Raw genomic sequence first — 10,593 nt, 5'->3', positions numbered from 1 at the left:
TCTTCCTTTGATTAGGGGGGTTCCCCGGGTGGTTTGGTTTGGTTTGGTTCTCAATAGTATCATAATTTAATCAACTTATAGTAATTTCATCAACCTATAGTAATTAGCTTTAATAAAATTTTGCCAAGACTAAAAGCTAATGTAGTTGAGTCAGCCAACCTTAGAGCCTCATAGTTTGTGTTATACTTGTTGAGTACAAGTTGTGTACTCACTCTTGCCTACTCTACTCTTTTCCTCTTGTTCTCTTTGGGGACACCATACTGCTGCTCAGTTCCCGGTGACGCGGAGGAGTTCACCCGGAGCTACCAGGAGTACGAGGACTTCTAGGCGTTCGTCTCCCAGTCGACGTCCCTGTGGCGCCCAGTTTCCCAGTTTCGTACTTGTTTTACGCTTCCGCATACTCTGTATCAGACATTTGTCATTTATGTAATAAATAACATTCGTACTTGCTTTATTATATCTTTTTACGTGATATGTGCTGTGATATACTGTTCATTCTGTTGTATATACGTGTGACTTGATCCTGGCACGTATATGATTGCTCGGTTTATGTCCTTTTGTAAACCGGGTGTTACAGAGTGGTATCAGATCTATATCGACTGTAGAACGAAAGCCTAGATAGAATTGGTCGAGTTTTAGGTCTTCTTCTCTCTAAGCTTTGTCTGCTGAAACTATTCTGCTATTATATTCCTTGAATTCTAAGATTTTTACTCATCTTACCTTGATTTTTCTCTATAGAATAGTTTCCGTAGATTCTGGCCTGAAGTAAGTCGACTGACGATCATAGGTGTAAGCTGAATGACCCCTTTATAATAGCACGATAGAACGTTCTGCGACACGTTGTGTTAGTCGAGTTGTGTGCTAAGCTCGGCTAAAGTGTGAAATTTTGAATGCTTGTGCTTATGCTTAATGTTTGATTTGGATTTTGGTTGATTGCATAGTTTAGTAGTTAAATTTGTTTAATGAAAATCAGTCTTAAGTTAAAGTTTAATTAATTAATAAAATGAGTTAGACCATTAGAGTTAAAACCATGCACTCTATCCTGTCTACTTTATCATGCCTAAGTCTTCCTTGCAGAAAGATATCATATCCGTCTGAAATTATTTCTACAATATCCTTGCTCATACATCTTTTGTTCAAATTAGATGGTGAACACTAGGAGCACCGGTTCCGGTTCTGGCCAGTAGGGGCAGAACAACCAGGGTACCGGAATGCCGATGCCTCCACCCTTGACTCCGGAGCAATTTTTCCAGCTCCAGATGCAGATGATGGCCACCCTGAAGAACACTGTTCAGGCACTGTAGCAGGTCCACGCTCAGCCGCCGCCTCCGCCTCCACCACAGCAGCCCTGTGACAGGCGCGCGGAGTTTCTGAGGGGTCACCCACCGATGTTCTCCCACACTTCTGACCCACTCCAGGCGGACGACTGGCTCCGTGCAATGGAGCGCCAGTTGGACATCGCACAGTGCGATGAGCGGGAGCGTGTCCTGTACGCAGCAGGGCTGCTGCGAGGGGCAGCTCTTGACTGGTGAGTGTCCCATTGGATTCAGGACCGCGAGGCTTTCACCTGGATCCAGTTCCAGGAGCGGTTCCGCAGCCACCACGTCCCAGCGGGCCTGATGAAGACGAAGAAGAAGGAGTTCCTTGCACTTAAGCAGGTAAATCCAGATATAATCCTTCAGCATTACCTTTTGAGCTAAGACCTCCCTTGTTCTATCTTTTGAAATAGGAAAAGCTAAGCTAATCCTTCGTCATACATCCTTCTTTTTCACTTCAGGGGACTATGACGGTGATGGAGTACCATGACCATTTCCTTCAGCTCGCTCGCTACGCCCCTGCCTAGGTCGCGGATGACCATGACTAACAGGAGCACTTCATGGAGGGTCTTGAGGACTACATCCAGTACGCGCTGCTCAACCTCCGCTTCGACGACTTCAACCATCTGGTTGACAGCGCGCTCAACACGGAGCGCAAGCACCTGGAGATGGAGGATAAGAAGAGGAAGATCACTCCAGTTGCTTCCGGCAGCAACATCCGTCCCCGCTTCCAGCCGCCACAGCAGCAGCAGCAGTACCGGCCGCCCCTGCAGTACCAGTAGCGGCCGCAGCTGTACCCGCCTCAACAGCAGTAGCAGGCGGGCGAGGGCCAGAGGTTTCCAGCACCTCCGGCTCATGTCGCTCCACCAGCTCCGCCAGCACCTTAGGCTCCACGGCAGGCAGCTCCTCCTGCCGGACAGCAGGCTCCAGCACTCCCTCGCACGTGCTATCACTGCGGCCAGCCGGGGCACTACGCCAACTCTTGCCCTCAGAGTGCGCAAGCGGGACAGCAGGGGTGCCCAGCTCAGCCCAGGGCGCCACTTCAGGGGAGGGTGAACCACGTTACGGCCGAGTCAGCGGCCGAGGCTCCCAATGTGGTTATTGGTACGTTCATGGTCAATTCATATCCAGCTACGGTGCTTTTCGATATTGGTGCTACGCATTCCTTCATTACACAGTCTTTTGTCAAGCATCATGGTATTCGTACTAGCACATTAAAGAGGTGTCTGTTAGTATCTTCACCGGGAGGACAATTGAGGTCTCATACTTTCTTCCCCAGAGACAGTGTATCCATAAGGGGGGTAGGATTCAGCACAGATCTGATGGTGCTAGACACTAAGGGCATCGATGTCATTCTGGGGATGGAGACTCTTGCTAGGTGGGTAGTCTGGATAGATTGTGCTCAGAGGACAGTCTTGTTATCGGCTTCCAGGGGTCAAGAGGTTACTATTAGTGCAGTGGAACCTTCTGGATTTCTTCATCAGATGGAAGCAAGACCCACGGATGGTATCCGCGTGGTGTCTGAATTCCCGGATGTCTTTCCGGATGATTTGTCAGGTATGCCGCCCGAACGTGACATTGAGTTTTATATTGATCTCTTGCCTGGCACAGCTCCTATTGCAAAGCGGCCCTACCGCATGGCACCTATAGAGCATGAGGAAGTCAAGAAGACCATTGATGAGTTGCTAGCCAAGGGCTATATCCATCGCAGCTTTTCTCCTTGGGCTTTTCCGTTGCTGTTAGTAGATAAGAAGGATGGTTCGAAGAGAATGTGCATCGATTATCGGGATCTGAACGCAGTTACCATCAAGAACAAGCATCCACTGTCCCGTATTGAGGATCTTTTTGATCTGCTTCGAGGTGCTTGTGTATTCTCGAAAATTGATCTGCGTTCGGGTTATTTTCAGCTGAGGATCCATCCTGAGGATATTCCAAAGACGGCATTCACCTACAAGTACAGGCTGTATGAGTACACAGTCATGTCTTTCGGCTTGACTAATGCCCCGTCTTTCTTCATGCACCTGATGAACAAGGTTTTCATGGATTATCTGGATGTCTTCGTGGTGATCCTTATTGATGATATCCTGATCTTTTCCAAGTCAGAGGCAGAGCATGAAGTTCATCTGAAGCTCATGTTGCAGAGATTGAGGGAGCATCAGCTGTATGCTAAGTTCAGCAAGTGCGAGTTCTGAATTGACGAGGTTCCATTCCTCGGTCATATCATCTCCAAGGGAGGCATTGCAGTTGATCCGAGCAAGGTGAAGGATGTGCTCGAGTGGGAGACACCGCAGACGGTGAAGGAAGTCCGGTCATTCTTGGGCTTAGCAGGATATTATCGGAGGTTCATTGAGAATTTCTCCAAAATCGTGAAGCCCTTGACTTCTTTGCTAGAGAAGAATGTGGATTTCATATGGACTGATGAGCATCAGATGGCATTTGATGAGCTGAAGAAGAGGTTGACTACGGCACCAGTCCTTACTCTACCAGACCAGAGCAAGAGGTTCACGGTGTATTGTGATGCTTCGAAGGATGGTCTTGGTTGTGTTCTGATGCAGGAGGGCAGAGTGAATGCTTATGCTTCATGGCAATTACATCGGCATGAGCTGAACTATCCCACTCATGATCTTGAGTTAGCCGCAGTTGTGCATGCTCTGAAGATTTGGAGGCATTACTTGTTCGGGCAGCAGTGTGATATCTACACTGATCACAAGAGCCTCAAGTATATTTTCACGCAGAATGAGCTGAACATGCGGCAGAGGAGATGGTTAGAGCTGGTCAAGGATTATGACCTGGAGATTCACTATCATCCAGGTAAGGCCAATGTTGTGGCAGACACTCTGAGCAGAAGAATCTATGTCAACATGGCCATGGCTTTCCAGATGCCTCCAGAGTTCTTGCATCATACTTCGAGTACAGCATTCGAGGCAGAGCCCACTCTAGAGGCAGAGATCCGGCAGCATCAGGAGGAAGATGAGAAGCTGCAAGAGATTCGTGAGTTGCTCAAGAAAGGCAAAGCTCCTCATTTCAGAGAGGATGATTAGGGTACCTTGTTGTAACACCCGGTTTATAAAAGAACATAAACCGAGCAATCATATACGTGCCAGGATCAAGTCACACGTATATACAACAGAATGAATAGTATATCACAGCACATATCACGAATAAGACATAATAAATCGAAATACGAATGTTATTTATTACAATAATGACAAAATGTCTGATACAGCGGAAACGAAGTACAAAATACGAATAAAGCTCTCTGAAGCTGAGCAGGGCGCCACAGGGACGTCGACTGGGAGACAAACACCTAGAAGTCCTCGTACTGCTCTGGCTGCTGCTCAAACTGCTCCGAAGACAGTTGCTCCTGGTACTGGTACTGGGGCTCCTCAGATGGATCAACGTCTACTCACGAACACATGGCCAAAACAATGCACAATAATAAGCATACAAGCAAATACTCACAAAAACTAAGAAACAGTACATCAATACATAAAAATAACACCTTAAACTAGTCTAAAACTATTCTACACGTTACAACGATCGCGTGGACATAAAGAACGCTAAAAACGGAGCTAAAACGCGTATTCTAGGCCAAAAACAAGGTTCAGGGGCTTATCTGCGATAAAAACTAAGTTTCAGGGGGTTTCCTGCAAAAACCGAGGGTCTAAATGTAATTAAACTATAGATCCAGGGTCTAATGTGCAAAAACTACAGCTCTGGACTGCGGGTTAGATTATTAAAAAGCTCAGGGTGTTAAGTGCTAAAAAGCGGACCTTAATGTAAATACATTTGACTAAGGCTGGGCCGCGGGTTGATTAGCAAAGAGATCAGGGACTCTTTAACAAAAACGCCAGCCCAAACCGGTATCTTTGATTCCAGGCCGTTGGATCTGGATCTAACGGTTTAGGTCTAAGGTCCTCGGGATCTAATCGTGGCCATTCATCCGAGATCGGGCGGCTGGGGGTTTTGGGCGCACGGGGCGGCGGCGCAAACCACCGGAGACCAAGCTCCGCGGCGGCGATGCGCGAGAGCTCGCCGGACCTGGCCAAACATGGCCATCCGGGGGTCAAATCGACCCGTTCTTGGGTCTGGGGTGACCTACAGGGCACGTGTAGTCCACCTGGGCTCTAAACGGAGCTCGGGGAGGCTCGGCTGGGGTTCCTCGACGGCGAGGCCGGCTCGACGGCCATGGAGTTCGCCGGGGTTAACGTGGTCTGGCCCCTACGGTGCGCCAAGGGCGAACCCATCTAGCGCAAAAGGGATGGCGGGGCTTGGGTTGCTTACCAAGGGTTGGTCCGGGTGGGGCGTGACGCAGGTGGCGCCGGCGGCGAGGTCCGGCAGCGGACGCGGGTGGAGCTTCGCGGTCCGAGCGGCGCTGGGCTCCTCCGGGCTTGGATCCCCTCGAATCAAAGTGCCTAGATGCTGCAGAAGTGGAACGGATTCAGGGAGGGCATGAACGTCAACGGCGGCGAGGAAACCAGCGGCGGCGCAACTCACCGGCGACGATGCGGGTCGAAATTCCGGCCGTGGCAGGGGCGGATTCGGGGCAAGCGGGCTTGGGGAAAGCTCCTGGTGGAAGGCGGAGTTGTTGCGGGGTCTTGCGGAGTTGGTGGCGCAGCGGTGTGGCGTGGCCGCGGCGGCGCTGAGGGCTCTGCGCGGCGGAGCGAGTAGAGCGGGATGGAGGCGGCGCTAGGGTTCGTGGGGCGGCGCTCTGTTGGATTGGGAGAGGCGCAGGGGGGTCGTGGGGTGCTAAATAAGGGCCGGCGGGGATCCTGGGGGTGCGTGCTTGGCGGAGCCACGACAGAGATCGCGGTGGTTTCCGTTGAGCGCGCGGGGTCTTCGCCGGAGATCACGGGCGGGCGGTTGCGTGGGGGAGAAAGGACTGACGCGCGGGCCCGGGCCGTCGGTGGGAGAGGGGGCGCGTGAGCGGGCGACGCGCTGGGGCGAGCTGTGTAGGCCGCGGGCGCTGGCAGGCGGACCCGAGCGAGTGCGGGGTGAGCAGGCCGTGCGCGACGCGGGACTGGGCCGAGAAGGGGCGCTGGGCCGGCACAGGGAAAAGGAAAAGAGGAGGATGGGCCGGCCGGGGAAAAGGAGGAAAATGGGTCCGCTGGAAAGGTGGGTGCGGGCTGGGCTGCCTGAGGTCGGGCCGGGAATGGGTTTTGGGTTTCTTGTTTTGGGTTTGGGCTGGGTTTCTTTTCTATTACTTCTTCTATTTCTTTTCCTATTTCTAACTCAAACAAATTTGAATTCAAATCAAAGTTTGAAATCAAACCACACTCAAATAATTAAAATTATGCACCAGGATGAATGCAACACCAAAGTTTTAACCTTAGACAAAATTTTAATTACTTAAGGAACAAAATTGAATTAAATGCCATACTAAACACAATAAACCTTAGAAATTTAAATAAAGCCAAATAAATTTATTAAAAAATGCTGAAATTTAAATTAGGGTGTTACAGACCCTACTCCCTTAAAGAAATCTCGTCCCCGAGATTTAGCTGGGCTGGCTAGCAAAGAGATCTGGATAGGTCTTCTTCAACTCATCTTCTCGCTCCCAAGTAGCCTCAGCTTCACTGTGATGACTCCACTGAACTCTGCACATCCTGATGCGCTTGTTCCGAGTAACCCTCTCCGATGTCTCCAAAATCTTCACCGGATGCTCAGTATAAGTCAGATCCTCCTGGACATCCACTCCATCTAGGGGTGCCTGCTCCTCGGGTACTCGCAAACACCTCTTCAGCTGAGATATATGGAAGACATCATGAACTCCTGAGAGGCTGAGAGGTAACTCCAGGCGATAAGCAACTTCGCCTTTCCGCTCTAGCACCTTGAATGGCCCCACATACTATGGCAGTACCGCCCTAATTAATCCGGCTCAAGTGCGCTAACCATCATCTTAAAGACAATCCCGGCTAACACGCACTTCAAACGGAGTAATTCGGCAGTGCTGTCGGGTAAAGTCCCGAAGAATCCACCTAAGTGTCGATCGAACCCAAAGCTTACATGTAACCCACACGAAGGTGAGTCCAGAGAGTACAACATTTCACAAATATATTACATTACAGAGTCTTAACTTAATTATTACAAACCAAGTTCGAAATCTTTGAAAGGTACTTGAAATTCGAAATGAAAGTAGTTCAGAGTTCACTGCAGCGGAAATAAAACGAGTTCTAAACGATGATACATGATGTCATGATGAAGCCCGTACATGACATCACTCGGCATTGCCATCGTTGGCCGGAGTCGTATCCCACTCCACCGACCAACCAGGGGGTAAGGTACACGGCCAAGTCAAGCTAGCAATCATGTCCTCAAAAGTATTACCTGAAATAAAAATTTAGCCACAAGCAATGCTGAGTATAATAATACTCCGCAAGGCTTACCCGACTAGGATACAACTAACCCTCTAACTAGACATGCAAGGCTTTTGGCATGAGGGGTTTGTCTTTGCCGAAAAGCAGTGAGTCCTTATTTTCCGATTTTAGCTTTCAAGTTCTATTATGATTAACCATTCTACATTAGCATCTATCCTAAGGCATACTTGGTGGAAAGCAATTATTTTTCATCAATCAACCAAATTTCTCATCATCATTGTTCCACTTCTTACTCTATGTGGCAAAAGGGTTAAACAGTCTCAATATCCGTGAGAGACGGACGATTCGAATCGAATTTGTTAACCTGGCCAGGCAGACCCAAACACACGCATGGGGAATGCAATCACCCACGCGACTTTTCCCCTTTTTCCCCGGGCATGAAACAGGCCCACCGTCCTAGGGTGCCCTGCACCCGTGCGTGACCATAGACCAGACAGTGGGGAGTATGTTCCACGGCCGGTTCCATCAGGTACTTAAGCTTACCGATTACCATATTCTCGGCATGTGGTTAGTACGTTCAAACGCTTAACCACCGCTACCACACACCGCGGCCTTATTCATTTTGACTAAACAGACGGGGTATCACAAGTACAACAACCCCGCCCGTAAACCTTATATTGCAGTGTGCAGTAGTCATTCAACTCCTATAAGCTCGCGAGTGACAGGAAATCACTCGACTTCTACCGAACCATTAGCATAGCCAACTAGCGACCTACACATACTAGTGTTCAAGCATAGGTACCTAGGTTCATGCAACTAAGGTTCCAAAACAATTCCTGCAACTTAAATGCACAAATAAATAGGCATATAAATAGTTGCATAAATTTAGAATAGGTAGGACATGCTCCGGGGCTTGCCTTCCTGAGCGGAGCTAGCCTTGGGCTCTTCTGAACTCGGGTTCAGGTCTTCAGTAGCTTCAGTTAGACTCACTTGAGCTTCACGCTGCTCACTCTCAGACTCCGGCACCAACTCGTACGTACCGTCAGGGAGAGTAGTCGAATCTATATGAAATGCATACGCGTGAGTTACTTTAGTGATAACGATGTATTCCATTCTTCATTTTTGAGTTGTAATCCAACGCAACTCAAGATGATTTATAAAATATTCTGTTACATTATTTGGGCAACCGTTTATAGAGTAATAATCATTATACTGACTTCACAAGGTAACTCGGATGGGTTTTCTCTTTTATCCTTATGCAGCAAAAGAAAGATTTTTCTTATTTATTACTAGGTTAAGCATGTCCTTATTATAAATAAAGTTACACAGAGATTCTGGGTTTGAAATTTTTATGTAAGATACATATCTAAATAACTTGCCTACTGTGAAATTTTCAGCCCATTTCATGCAGCCTATTAACCACGAAAAATAAAACAAACAGCTACTGCTGGAAAAAAATGAATTTTACAGGCCAAAATCTGCAAGTACTGGTACTGAAATTTTAATTGAGGGTTGTATACCTAAAGATAAGCCTACCATAAATTTTTCACATTCAAACAAGCATTGTACAGGGCATGAAAAATAGTACAATGTATTGCAGCATGGATCAAAACTAATTTCTACAGACTGTTCTATTAAGTTACAGAGCCTCATATTTTACTAGAACGGTTACTTACTCAAGGTTAACCCCTAGAAAAATTATTAGAATTTTTCATGCATAGAAACTATTTTTAATGATTTAGTGTAGCTATCCTCACCAAAAATCATTTGGTCCAGATTGACTTAACTAAAAATTCTCAAACTTTTTCTGTATGCTCTTGGAACTAAAATACAAGTACTGTAAAAGTTTGAACCCATGACACATATCATAACACCCTGGTTAAATAAAACTATCCTTCCTAGGCATACAACAAGAGTTAAATAAAATGATAGCTAGGAATGTAAACTGTCCACGAAATTTTTACACAAGCTTATACATCTAACATGTAACCTACTGACCAAAAATGGCTAATATCTCATGCTTGTAAATTGAGATCTAATATAAAGTACATTTTCTTTGTATTTTAAATGAAATAGAAACTATTGAGCAAATGAAAAAGTGCATGTAGAAAAAGTTGTAGATCTCTTTGCACCGATTCCAGAACAATTGAGTTTGCATTTTTCTGATTTTTCTACGATTTTTAAACGAATTTACTAGTTTGCTGTTTTTCAAAACAAAAAGAAAAAGGAAATGTAATCTTGCATTTAGGCCCCTGGAACTTTGTTTCCTTCTAACCCGTGGTCCCTGGGCGGCCTTGGAACAGAGGAGGGCACGGCGGCGCTTTTCCCGGCGAGGAGGGTCACCGGGGGTGGGGGCCCGTACGGGGAGAGCAAGAGGACGTCGGCGCGAACCTAATGGCGGTCTCGGGTTGGGCCGGGATGGCCTGTAGCGGCGGCGCCGCGAAAGGGGGCGGCGGCGGTGGGTCTGTGCCGCGGCGGCGGCTCGCCGGCGGCGCAGGGATGGGGTGTCCGGGCTTGGGGGCTTCGGTGGGAGGTGAGGAAGGGGGCTGTGGGCTCGAATTGGGTTGAGGAGGGGCGGAGGCGGAGCTCCACGGGAGCAGGCGGCCGGTGGCAGCTCGGTGCCGCGGCGGCGGCTCCACGGCGATGGAGGAGGGACGAGGCCAGGCCGCGCGGCTCCAGTAGGGCGGTGTGGTGGTGGTTTGGAGCTCGGTGGAGGCGGGAATGGGGCGGAGGGGCGAAGGGGCGAGCTTGAGCTCGGTGCGCACGGGGGGGTGTTCTGGCCGTTTAAAGCGACCAAGGGATGAGAGGGAGGAGGTTTGGGGGCCAACGGCGCGCGGCATTGATGGCCGGCCGCGGTCAGCGGCTCGGCAGCGGCAGTGCGGGGCAGCGGGCGGGGCAGGCAGCGGCGAGGCCGGTTTGGGCGCCACGGCGACGATGGCGACGCGTTGCCGAGCGCTTGG

The sequence above is a fragment of the Panicum virgatum genome, chromosome 2N (genome assembly GCF_016808335.1).
Source record: "Panicum virgatum strain AP13 chromosome 2N, P.virgatum_v5, whole genome shotgun sequence".
Taxonomy (NCBI): Eukaryota; Viridiplantae; Streptophyta; class Magnoliopsida; order Poales; family Poaceae; genus Panicum; species Panicum virgatum.
This window is presented reverse-complemented; position numbering follows the sequence as displayed.